Consider the following 14,520-nt stretch of genomic DNA (forward strand, 5'->3'; position numbering starts at 1 on the left):
TCCACTCCCCCAGAAGTTAGAGAGCAACGCGTTAGCGTTATTCAAAAAGGATTGGAAGAAATTGGACGGGAAATGCAGGACTGTACCGATATGTTGGACCAAGCCTTTGGCATCCTCACATCCTTGTAGGAGGACCCCAACATACAACGCCTGGAAATAGAGGCGCGCGAGCTTCATGAGTAGTATGATAATGTAAGGGGAACTGCGCAAACAGTTGTCCTCACCCAACAGCTAGCAAAGATGCAGCAAGCAAGGGCACTGAAAGAGCAAGTGAATTCCAAAAGACAGAAACAGGCACTTCTCAAAGCCCGCGTCCAGCCATGGATTGATGAGGCCTTTACCATTACGGTAGATATTGAGGGAAATCTCATACAGATGCAGGGACTCTACACGCTAAGGTAGGAAGCTAATCCTCATAAAGAAGCATCAGAAGAGCGCATGCAGCAGGTCCATCAAACCGCAAAACAGTGCATCACGGACCTCCGAGCAGTATGGGACAAGTTGGAGGGGCTCCGCACCAAGATCGCCACACCAACAGAGTGACTCGGGACAAGTCACGATGATTGTGTTGGGGGCTTGTTGGGCATGGAATCCCCCTACAACATGTTTTGGGGCTCAAAGCCCAAGTTTTGGTCAAATGTATTGTAAGACTCCAGGAATTGCGGGCTCGGAGTGCAAAGTATAGGTTAAGTCATAGGGTTGTCCACCGTAAAGTATTGTAATGTAATGTAAAGTCATGTCGGCCTACCCATGGTCCGCGGGCCATGGGATTGTATAATAGAGTGAGGCTCTAAGTGGTAAAGAGAGAGAATAGGAGAAAGGAATATGCATGGTTCAAACATAGAGTAAGATTCTAAGTGTATTGGGTCGTAGTAGGAAGAAGAGGATTTGTAGCTGAGTGCACAGAGGCCTAGTAGAGTCCGCAGCTGAGTGCACAGACCCCTACAGCTAAGTGCGTAGGACGGTGTCAAGTCTGCAATCTTGATAGAAGAATAATACAGAAAAGTTGATACCTATTTCTGTGTATCTTCTTGTGCATTGCCTTCTTTACATTTATACTGTTTTATTTATAGCGTGCACTAATATGATTGTTGGATATGCTGTAATAATCACTAGTCTTACATAAATAAGTTAAGTAATCAGGTAATAACAGATTAAATAGCAAGGAACTTGGGTATAATACAGGTTGCACCCCGAGTAGGGCTACGCGGAAGCAGCGTCACAAGTTGTGAAGGAATAACAACTGTGCGTAGCGACGTGCGCGCAAAGTCAAACCGCGGACCTCCAGAAGCTCATCAGACATCCCAAGGGTGCGGAAACCTGGTTCTAGCACCCTCCCATACTACTTTGGGTGAGACCTCAGTCCACGCTCCATAAACTGTTGTCGAAAGGGCCAGTAGTACTGGGATTTTCTTGGCTAAACACCTCTGAACCTGGGTCATGCCCATACAAGCCAACAATCCCAAAATGGTGGATATGGGGCTACTAGTGTTCCCCTATGATGTATGTAGAGAATGCGATTTTCGTGAATGAGATGCTCACTCCCAGATGGATGATGGTAAGGTTTGAGCCTTTTAATGCATCAATAACTCCACAAAAGATTGTGGAATATATGGGAATAAACTAGCATGAGCTTCCTTGAGGGAATGTTTTAATTATGAAGAGTTTTTCAACTGTATTTAGTGACACGTGTCATGGAACTATGTTGGCCTTCAAAGTGCAGAGAAAACCAAAAATTTCGGTGCTTTTGTGCTGGAAATTCGTAAAAATTTTCCACAGACATATTGGTATTGACCAGCAGCTTGTGCCTTATTGGGATTTTTAGTACCCTTCAACGTGATTTTTACCTTGTCTCTTGCATATTTGAATCGTGAGCTTCTTCACTGTAGACACATATATGTCCTTCTCTTTCCATTCATATTTCTTTAACCAATTCATGTCAAAAATGAATAACATTGGATTCATTTGTGCATAGTTCTAGGGAAACCTCAAGCTATCATTTCCAAGGAATCTCTTGAAGAAATACAAGACCATGAGAATGGTACAACACAAGGATACAATAGAAATCCAATAAGATTGAGAAGAGGATATTTTGAAGACGACAATAATACTTGTAAGGAAAATATTAACTTACTATGGCGCAAAGTTTCTTGAACAAATCAAGGGGAGGAGATGGAACATGAACTCCATGATTTTGAGTGCTATAACAAATCCTTCATTGTTTAGTGTTACAGTTAAAATGCGGATGAGGAGAACGAGCAACCAGTTAACTAGTTTAGAAAGCAATAATGAATTGGGTTTGGAGGCTGCAAAAGGAGTTTCTTGCAAGTGAGGAATGGTTCTTCCATTTGGATTGCTAGCCATGTCTTTTGAAGATGTTAATTACCTCATTGGTATGCCCCTGTATGGAATTTTAGCCCTGAGACTGCTCTATTATGTGAACCAACTATTGCCACCTTTTGCGGTTTCTGTTGCTTGAAAGGTTTTGCTAACAAGTTCTGAATTTGTCTACAGGAAATGAGGAAACAACAAGTGACTGAAGGTAGACTTCATTTTCTCCAACATGTTATTGGGGCATTCAGGCCCAAAGTTATTACAACATTGGTGGGGGTATGTGTCACTAGTACAATGACTCTCTTCGGTGTCTTAGCTTGAAGAAATATTGGAGGACGCATTGGGGGTAATATCCAAATTTCTCAACTTCCCAAATATTAAGAAAATGTTTCTCTCATTTCAGGTTACTGTGAACATAATGATATACATTCTCTACAAGTCATTGTATGGGAATCCTTGTTATATTCAACATTTCTTCGACTTCCAAAGGATGTTGACAAAGAAACTAGAATTTTAAGTCTACAACTATCATTTTTTCTGGTCTATCGTCTAATAGTGTTTTCTTTTGACCTGGCGTCAAATTTTCATGTTACTAACTTGCAAAAGATTCTAATTTTTAGGTCTTTGTTGATGAGGTTATGGAACTAGTGGAATTGGACAATTTAAGGGATGCACTGGTAAGCATGCCTGGTATATCTAGATTTTCTACTAAACAAAAGAAAAGGTTAACATGTTGGAGAAATTGTAGTCTACTTTCAGTCACCATGCAAACCAAATGTGGGTTCATCACATTTATTTGTGCTTTGGACATTGGAACAATATTTTGGAAGGATGGCACAAAATAGTGTGTACTTAAGATACAACTATGTGAGAAATATTATTGTTCAAAATATTTTGTTGTTCGATTTGATTAACAACAACAACAAAAATTATTCTGCTATTTTGTATGGTAGATACTCGTCTTCTCAGCTACTAAGAAAGAACTTGGTTGAATATATGATATCAGGGACAACATCAATGATATTTTTATTGTTGTGGGGTTTTCTATGGAGTAGTTACATTCTTAGGGATTAATAAGTGTTCAACTGTACAACTTTCTACAGAGAAAGGGTTGGAGGATTATACTCTGGTTTTCTTGATGCTCTGACTCAGGTTAGTCCTATATCATTGTTCCATTTTATTCTAGACCCTAACTTTCCAAATTCAAACTCTATATGTTCTAATGATTGGTGAATAATGGATAATATCAGTTCTGTCATTACCAATTCAAAAGAAATCTCTAAAGTCCATATCCTTGGGTTAATATGCCAACATATTCCCAGATTTCTCATATCAGAATTGCATAATATTCTAATACTGATCATATTTTAATGTTTCCAAATAAAACTTTCCATGGTGATGGGTAATCCTTTCTCAAACTCCACGTATGGGTACGCCAGACACAATCCTACTCTTGAACTTTCCATCTGCCATTAGGTTTTAAATCTATCCTAAGTTAGATGTTTTAACAATTTCAAAAAAAATTAATACGAACACCACCTATTTGACGAGAAGGTATTGATATAACTAAAGTTGAGAATTAGATGATGAATGAAGAAACTTTGGCGAGTTCATATCCTAGAAAATGCATGGACCTCCACCAAAAGGCATAATTTGTTCTGCACCTAATATCTTCCAAATAATATATATGTTCTCTTTATATTGTCCTAGTATAATATAATTTTATGAATGAAAATGCATATAAACCTAAAATTTCAAACCTGCCATCTCCAAGATTTGAATTCTAAAGCATTTTTATAAAGATCTTCATCCAAATGCACCACTACACCACTATTAACTTCGGAGGCATCTTGCATCTTGAAGGGATTTGGAATTCTAAATAGAAAACTAAATCAAACTATAATTTATTTATTTCTTAAAAAATGCAACAAATAACATGACATAATGAATATAGTGATTGAATATCATGAAAGAAAAAAGGCTCTAATCTAGGAGCAATACCCTTAAATTTGACGTCTTTCTTGTGCAAAAATTTGACTATATTGCTTATTTGTATAAGGGTTTGACATTATGCCTATATATTTTTTATTATGTAAGGAATCCAATAAGGTAGCACTGTCCCATCTCCTAAACAAAGAACTACTTTTGAGTTGATTGCTTAGAAAATTTGAAGGGGCTTATAGATGCTCCAATCCTTGACCACTCCCATCCCTGACTGTGTAGCTTGTAGATGTACCCCAACCAAGTTTTTGATATCCAAGAATGCTTGTTGTAAGTCTTTCTGGACATCAACTAATATACACCTTCCAAGTGAGAAACTTGTGGCATGAAAGGGCTAAGATATGGTAACTTTGCTTTTCTTATTTACCAATTTTTTTTTTCTATAGCCTAGATCTGTTTATGGAGAGAGGCATTTTTACAATTTTTAATGTTGGTTGGGAAGCAACCAAATTATGTATCCTTCGAGAATTCTTATAAACCTATAATTTTGTCCTTGTGTCCAATTATTGGACATCCATTGAAGTTGGTGAAATATACAATAATGAGTCACATTCTTTCTTTCATATTATTGATCCACAAAATAGGGATTACTGAGTTCAAATCCTTAACTGGTTCAATTTCTAAGTAGAAGTTTCCAATCTCGTCATCTTTCTTAGGGTTTTACATTCTCCAGCCCATGTGTTGAGGCAACTTGATGCTTGCTAGCACATTCAATGGTCACTAATTTGATGTATCCCAAGTATTAAAATGTGTTGAATTTTTCTTTAGGATTGAAGCCCATGGTTGAAAGAACCATACAAAATATCTAACTGCTAAACTTGAAGTGATCACTCTCATCCTTGACTATGTATTGGTGGATCTTCCATGACCAAGTTTGCATATCCATGAATTCTTGCTGCAAAGTTTTCTATCTTTCAGCTGAGAAACATGTGACCAGAAAAGGCTAAGATACATTAATCTAAAATTGCTTATCTAGTAAAATTTTCCCAAGGCCCATATTTATTTTTGAAGAGACTCTTTGTGAAATTGTAAACATTGGGTAGGAAGAAAACAAGCTTTATTTCAGTTAGATAATGCTTGTAAATCTTTAATTATGTCCTTGTGATGTAAAAATTGCACTAGGTAAATAACTTGGTGGAATATTACAGTGGACTTAATATGCATTTGATAACCTTTTTGGGTGATCATTATGCTTGCACAATTAGAAATGTTGATGTTGGCATCTATGAAGTCTAAGTTCTCCAATTCAGTAGTTTGAATTTTCTTATCTATTGGATATTTTTCCAATGCCTTTTTTTATCTTTTGAGAGCTTCTTTGCACATTGTAACATTGGATGGGAAGCAATCAGAAATGTTGATGTTGACATTGTTGGAGTTTTTCTCCAATTCTTTAACACCAATCAAAGTTGATGAAATAGAAACCAATAGGTCTCCCTTCCTTCTATATCATTGATCCACAAATAAGGACATGTGTAAATTCAATTATATCCATGGCTTCAACTTCAAAGTAGAAGTTTCTCATCTCATCAATCCTCTCTTATGCAATTTGACATTTTCTATGTGTTAGGGAAACTTGATGCTTGCTATCATAGTCAACAGTGACTAATTTGGTGGAATCCCCAAGTATTAGTATTTTTTCTTTTAATATTATTCATCTTGATGATATAAAAATGTGTAGCTCCTTATTTATGGATTTGTTTGTTTCTAAACAACATATAACATCATTTTTCTTCACTAATATGACAATATGTTTTGGATCATTGATTTTTATATTTTCTAATCGTAATAACACATTTATTTAAAGGGTGCTAGCTCAATGTAAGAGCACCTGCCTTGAAATAAGGAGGTTGGTGGTTCGATTCCATTGTGACCTAACATGAATTAATCTTTGAAGAAACAAAAAGATTCAAATTCTATATGCAATGATTCACATTTTAGAAAAGGGTGAAACAAATGATGCCATATTGTGTTGAGATTGCAACAAGATGATGGAGCTTAGTGAAAAGAGTCGCCTTCACTAAGTGGGCCCGCAGGCTATTTTTGGCGCAAGGCTATTTTTAGACTATGTCTATTTTTAGACATATGGATCATGTCTATGGATTGCAGGTTGCTGTTTATGGATGATTGATCAAGTTGGGAAAAAATAGATGGACTTCTATTTTTGATGAAAGTGTGAGTGATCACAATGTGAGTGATCAAAGTCTATTTTTAGACTGGCTGTCAAAAATAGAAAAGTCAAATATTATTATCTCACAATCATATTTGGACTATAAACTTAATCTTATTCTCTTGGAGCACTTCAGTTTGAGCTACAGAGGTGGCACATGCAGCTGTCAGAAGGAAATACGCTTTGCTTACGAGTCAGTTGAGTTGTTGCATGCATGACTTTAGTTAGAACTCAATCAGTTGAGTTTGGTGGAGTTGATTGTGGAGTTGATGGAGTTGTGTTCAGTTTAGCTTTGTTAAACTGGTTGTATTTAGTCTAACTGGCAAATAGACTAGAGATGAGTTGGGTGAATTAGTTATTAATTAATTCACAAGTTATTAACTCATAATACAACTAATGAATACATCAGTTAACTCAGTTGCATGTCAGTGCATGTTCAGTTCAACAGGGACAGGTGGTAGAGAATCAGATTGCTATCAGTTGTGACTATAGTTGTGCACCAGATCTTGCACAATCAAGGGATTGAGTATGCCAATGAGTTTTCTCACGTATTTGCCCATATTATAGCTTGTGCTCACGTCCAACAAAGAGTGAGTGACTATTTTGCAGGTGAAAAACGAGTTTGGGAAGCCATTCTCATCAGTTCTTGAGCAGGTATTGAGCAGTGGAGGCAGGCAAGCAGTGGAAGAGATTTGGAGATCATATCTGAGTTGTATTGTGTGTAACAGAGGTGGAGATACTTTTGAGAAGTATTATGCTGTGTAATGTTACATGACTCAATCATTAATATATAGATAGTTGGGGTTTTTAGCGAGATGCTTTCCCCGAGATACATACTGTGTTAATGTGTGAATGCTCTTGATGTTTTATTGTTATTGATGCTGCTATATTGATGATCAACGTAGAGGAGCTTATGTATTGTGTATGTTTTCCGCAATAGTACATGATCAGGATAATCTCCATTGAATATGTGTTAAATTATTCAAAATTTCTACATGGTATCAAAGCGAGCTAGATAATTTGTAGAAAAAGTTTCTACATGGTATCGGAGCTGTTGATCATCAGATCTACTATTCAGGAAGTGTTTACATTCTATTTCTTCAGGCAGAGTCTGTAATTGGGCCAGGTAGCCTCTAGATTCATCCTTCCTTTGGAAGGTGAGATATCCAGTGAATGCCCATATAGTCAATCTCTGTACGAGAAATATTGTGTTCTCACGAATTCTAGATTGGAAGCAGTTGAGTTGGTTGCTGGTGGAATTCGATTTTGCAGCAGTGTTGTTGAAATGTCTTTCAACGGATTGTGAATGTTATTCCAAAGCAAGAGTGACCTGGCGCTCAAATATAAACTTAGAAACAATAAGGATGAGAATGGATCTTCATCAAAGGTATCTGATGAAGAGAATTGTGCTTTGGCTGCCAAAGCAAAGAAAGGGAAGAGCAAGAAAGCTTCTCAGTCTGGTGCGAAAGGCAAGAAGCAGGATATGTCCAAGGTGAAGTGTTTTCACTATCACCAGCACGGACACTATGCCACTAATTGTCCGCAGAAGAAGAAGAACAAGCAGGCTGCTGGATCTTCAGCAAGAGAGGCTCTAGCCTCACAGTTTGAGCTTGATTTTTCATTGATCGCATGCTTGGTTTCAAGTGTGATGGGATCAGTGTGGTTCTTGGACAGTGGTGCGTCTTTTCACATGACGGGAGATAGAGATTTGTTCTCTGATCTGGAGGACAAAGATCTTGGAGTGCACATCGAGATGGGCGATGATGGTAGATATAGTGCGACCGGTATCGGTACCATTTCCTTTGAGAGGGAGTCTGGTAAACCCTTTGTATTGAAGGAAGTCATGCATGTTCCAGGATTGAAGAAGAATCTCATCTCAGTGGCGATGTTAGAAGACAAGGGGTATGATGTTGTTTTCAGCGAGGGAAAGGCCTTCCTGCGCAGCAAGACAACTGGTGAGACCCGAAAGATAGGGGTTCGAGTGAGGAACCTTTATCAGTTGCATGTAGATGGATGTGCAGCAATGGCAGGCAAGGCAGAAGGATTGGTGAGCCAGGATGATGGTGAGTTGTGGCACAGGAGATTGGGTCACCTTCACCATGGAGCCTTGAAGATACTGCAGCAGATCACTACAGGGCTTCCTAAAGGCACACTTGCGCAGTCAGATCAGTGCAAGGGGTGTACTTTGGGGAAGTTTGTGAAAGCCACCTTTCACGAGAAGGATAGTCGCGCCACAACGATCCTTGAGAGAATTCACACAGACGTGTGTGGACCTTTCTCAGTTGCTTCGACAGCAAAACACAGGTATTATGTGATTTTTGTTAATGATTTCTCTCGTAAGTGCTGGATCTTCTTCATGCAGAAGAAGAGCGAGACATATTCAAAGTTCTGTGAATTCAAAGCACTGGTCGAGAAGGAGTTGGGGAAGAAGGTGAAGGCTCTTAGGAGCGATAATGGTGGTGAATACATCTCAGACGAGTTCAAGGATTTCTGCAAGACAGAAGGGATTCGTAGAGAGCTCATAGCTCCCCATAACCCACAGCAGAACGGGGTAGCTGAGCGGAAGAACAGAACGATTGTGGGTGCTGCACGGGCAATGTTGCATGATCAGGGCCTACCCCTTCACTTGTGGGCAGAAGCATGCAATACAACAGTTTATGTGCAGAACCGTTGTCCTCATAGGATACTTGGCATGAGTACACCTGAGGAGACTTATTCTAGTAAGAAGCCTGATCTTTCTCATTTGAGGATTTTTGGTGCTAACGTTTACATGCATGTGACGAAGGATGCCAGGAAGAAGTTGGAGCTGACCGCAGAGGTTGGGATATTTGTGGGGTACACTGATACGCCCCACAACTATCGTGTGTATTTGCCAGACAGTGGTAAAACTGTTGTGCGACGGGATATAAAATTTCAGGAGGAGAAAGCCATGAAGTGTTCGCTTGAGAGGGAGATACACTTGCATGCAGATGAGGAGCTATTATTTCCTAAGGATGAGCTTCAGGACGTGGATCAGCCACAGGACAAGGTTCATGGAGTGGAAGAGACCACTCATGCAGCGCCAACCATCAGAGGGCGAAAGCGCTTGACAGAAGCTGAGCGACTGGCTCAAGATGCAGAGAAAGTTGTAGGACCACCTACAGCCCAACGCAGGCAGAGACAGTCACCTGATCGGTACACTGGATACATGGCTCTTATGAGCAAGTGTGTTGTGACTGAGCCATCCTCTTTCGAGGAAGCTGTGGAGGATCCCGCATGGGTAGACGCCATGGTGGAAGAGTATGATTCTATTGTCAGAAACAGTGCATGGGAGATTGTTCCTAGACCGGAAGGGAAATCAGTGGTGGGTTCGAGATGGATCTACAAAGTTAAGCAGGCAGCTGACGGGAGTGTGGAGAATTACAAGGCAAGATTTGTTGCCCGAGGCTTTTCACAGATTGAGGGGATCGATTATGAGGAGACCTTTGCACCTGTCGCAAGGTATTCTTCCATACGGACGATTCTTGCTCTCTCAGCGCAGATGGGATGGCACATTCATCAGATGGATGTGAAGACTGCGTTCCTCAACGGAGTCATTGAGGAGGAGGTGTACATTGAGCAACCCGAAGGCTTTGAAGTCTTCAGCAGCGAGTCGCATGTGTGCAAGCTCAAGAGAGCGCTGTATGGGTTGAAGCAAGCACCACGTGCTTGGTACACACAGATAGACAGCTATTTCACAGGACTTGGATTCTCCAAGAGCGAGGCGGATCCGAACCTATACCAGATTGTGGTGGAGGGTAAGTTGCTTATCATTGTACTGTATGTTGATGAGTTGATTCTAACGGGTGATGAGCTGTTGATACTGTCATGCAAGAAGGATCTTGCTACAGAGTTTTAGATGAAGGATTTGGGCCTCCTTCACTATTTCCTGGGATTGGAAATATGGCAGCACAGTGGTGGACTGTTTGTTTCTCAGGGCAAGTATGCTCGGGAGATACTGGAGAAGTTCAACATGCATGGCTGCAAGCCTGTTGATACTCCTCTTCCTGGAGGTTGGAGGAAGGAGGATGCCACTTCGGGAGAAGAAGTGGATGCCACTGTTTATCGACAGTTGGTGGGGTCGCTGATGTATTTGGTCAATACACGACCTGATATATGCTATGCAGTTAACCAGCTTTCACAAGCTATGGTTAAGCCTACCAAGCTCTTCTGGAAGGCGGGCAAGCATGTATTGCGCTACTTGAGAGGCACATTGGGATATGGTTTATGGTACAGACAGGAGGATGAGGTGAAGCTATGTGGCTTCACGGATACAGATTGGGCAGGGAGCCCAACAGACAGAAAGAGCACATCAGGAGGGGTCTTCAATATTGGATCGACAGCAGTTTCTTGGTACAGCAGGAAACAGAGATCTGTGGCACTCAGTTCAGCGGAGGCCGAGTATATGGCAGCAAGTTTGGCTGCATGCGAGGCTATATGGATGAGGAAGATCCTAGTTGGTTTGTTCGGTTCTCATTTGGATCCTACTGTGATTTACTGTGATAACCAGAGTTGCATTAAACTCTCGGCTAATCCTGTATTTCATGATAGATCTAAACATATTGACATCAGGTACCATCATATCAGAGATTGTGTGTAGCGGAGGATCATGTTACTTTTGTACATTCCAACGGAGGATCAGGATGCTGATATTCTGATGAAGGCTCTCACCAGGAGCAAATTCGAGTACCACCGAGGCAGGATAGGGGTTGCTGATAATCCATATCTTGTCGAGAGGGAGTGTTTAGATTGCAACAAGATGATGGAGCTTAGTGAAAAGAGTCACCTTCACTAAGTGGGCCCGCAGGCTATTTTTGGCGCAAGTTTATTTTTAGACTATGTCTATTTTTAGACATATGGATCATGTCTATGGATTGCAGGTTACTGTTTATGGATGATTGATCAAGTTGGGAAAAAATAGATGGACTTCTATTTTTGATGAAAGTGTGAGTGATCACAGTGTGAGTGATCAAAGTCTATTTTTAGACTGGCTGTCAAAAATAGAAAAGTCAAATATTATTATCTCACAATAATATTTGGACTATAAACTTAATCTTATTCTCTTGGAGCACTTCAGTTTGAGCTACAGAGGTGGCACATGCAGCTGTCAGAAGGAAATACGCTTTTCTTATGAGTCAGTTGAGTTGTTGCATGCATGACTTTAGTTAGAACTCAATCAGTTGAGTTTGGTGGAGTTGATTGTGGAGTTGATGGAGTTGTGTTCAGTTTAGCTTTGTTAAACTGGTTGTATTTAGTCTAACTGGAAAATAGACTAGAGATGAGTTGGGTGAATTAGTTATTAATTAATTCACAAGTTATTAACTCATAATACAACTAATGAATACATCAGTTAACTCAGTTGCATGTCAGTGCATGTTCAGTTCAACAGGGACAGGTGGTAGAGAATCAGATTGCTATCAGTTGTGACTATAGTTGTGCACCAGATCTTGCACAATCAAGGGATTGAGTATGCCAATGAGTTTGCTCACGTATTTGCCCACATTATAGCTTTGCTCACGTCCAACAAAGAGTGAGTGACTATTTTGCAGGTGAAAAACGAGTTTGGGAAGCCATTCTCATCAGTTCTTGAGCAGGTATTGAGCAGTGGAGGCAGGCAAGCAGTGGAAGAGATTTGGAGATCATATCTGAGCTGTATTGTGTGTAACAGAGGTGGAGATACTTTTGAGAAGTATTATGTTGTGTAATGTTACATGACTCAATCATTAATATACAGATAGTTGGGGTTTTTAGCGAGATGCTTTCCCCGGGATACATACTGTGTTAATGTGTGAATGCTCTTGATGTTTTATTGTTATTGATGCTGCTATATTGATGATCAACGTAGAGGAGCTTATGTATTGTGTATGTTTTCCACAATAGTACATGATCAGGATAATCTCCATTGAATATGTGTTAAATTATTCAAAATTTCTACATATTGGGTGCCAAAAATAATGCATAACTAGATGCAAATTTAGACTCAAACCTAGGCACAAAATGAGATGCTAATGTGGACACAAAATGAGGTAGAAAAAAGGATGCAAATTTGGATGCCAAAAAAGATGCAAAATTAGACAACAAAAATGATGCAAAAATGGATGTAAAAATGATGCAAAATTAGACACATACGTAGACACGGAAAATGGTGCAAAAATGGGCATAAAAATGGCTCAAAATTTGCTGCAAATTGAGATGCAAAGATAGATGCAAAATGAGGCACAAAAAGTGATGCAAAACTTGGTGCAAAAACAAATGCAAAAGTAGACGTAAAAAATGGCTCAAAATTGAACGTAACATTAGACACAAAATGGGATGCAAAGGTGGATGCAACACATGGCTCAATGTAGGATGAAAATCTAGATGAAAATTTGGGTGCTCAAAAGGATGCAAAATTGGATGTGAGAAATAACGATGCAAAATTGGATGCAACAAATGATACAAATTATGGTGCAAAAAAGGGAGACAAATCAAATGCAAAAGTGGATGTAAAAAGTCGTGAAAAACAAGATGCGAAAATGGGCACAAAAATGGATGCAAAATTTGGTGTTAAATAATAGTCAGTATATGGTGTAAAATTGGATGCAAAATTAGAAGAAAAATTTGAAGACTAGATGCAAAAACTGGCACAAACTAGATGCAAAAAATGGTGCTAAATCGAATACAAAAGATGGTGTAAAACCCTATGCAAATGATTGCACAAAACTAGAAGCAAATAATGGCACAAAATTGGAAGCAAAAAATGACACAAAAACATATGCAAAAATTGGCGCAAAACTAGAAGAAAACCCTATCATAAAACTAAATGTAAATCCTAGTGAAAAATTGGAAGAAAAATTTGTCTTAAAATAAGATGCAAAACTAGATGCAGAAAGTGGTGCAAAATTAGGCACAAAACATGACACAAAATCTTATGCAAAAAAGGATGCAAAAATTGGTGTAAAAAATGATGCAAAATATGGCACAAAAAATGATGCTTTAAAAATTGTACAATAGAGTCAAATTAGCGCCAGGATGCCCATATCAATTGGAAAATAAATGCACAAAAATCTAGCGCAAACTGCTTGTTTTGTTGTAGTGTGCATCAACCATAGGTGCGAATGATCTTCTATATGTGAAAGATCCTCTTGGTTCTCTTCTTTATTGTTGTTGGTCGATCCGTTGCTTCTTTCCTCTAATACTATCATGGAAGATCACATCCTTCTCTACAGGATTCTTTGGTTTTTCTTTGTTGTTCTTTACTACATGTGAAATTGTCTCTCCCTTTTGAAAACCACTACTAGATATGTTCAATGTTATGGTGCTCTTTACTTGCTTCCGCTGCTAGTATTTTTCTTCAAGTTTCTTTCTCATTTTTCTATTACATATTCAAGTGCTTCAACATAGTCCTTTTTCTCTTTTTGCTTGTTGCACATGACTTCTTCATTTCCTTTTTATTCTGCCAGTTGGGTCCTCAAAGTAGTGATTGCCTCCTTGATATTTTTCTCTTTTTCATCATAGATCTACAATATATTATCATGCTCCTTGTGTGCATCTAGTCTACCAACTTCACTATAATTTTTTTCAATAGCATCCATGGAAGATTCATATTCAACTTTTAGGAGCATAAAACTATGGTCATCATCTTTGTCACTAATTGGATTTGAATTATTGTCATAATTGTTATCTAAAACATAACTTAAGAGTAAATCATTTCAGCTTATACCTTCAGATCTATTGTCCTAATGCATAGTTGGTTCAACTGGAGCATCCTTCTTCTTAGATCTCTTATTCTTCTTATTTTTTCTACTCTTCTCTAGTTCTTCATCATTGTTGTTGTTGTTGGCTCCATATAACATACGCAGTCTGTCCCAAATCTCCTTGGTAGATTTTAGATCTTTTATTTTATCAAAAATCGCAGTATGATGATTTTCAGAAATAATATCCCTTGCTTGAGAATCATTTTGCATCACATTTGCTAGGATAAACTTCTTTTCAAAGCCTTGAGAAACACATCTCCAAAT

Source organism: Pinus tabuliformis, chromosome Q (assembly GCF_031772625.1).
Source record: "Pinus tabuliformis cultivar Carrire ecotype Pingquan chromosome Q, CPIR1, whole genome shotgun sequence".
In the NCBI taxonomy this organism is placed as follows: Eukaryota; Viridiplantae; Streptophyta; class Pinopsida; order Pinales; family Pinaceae; genus Pinus; species Pinus tabuliformis.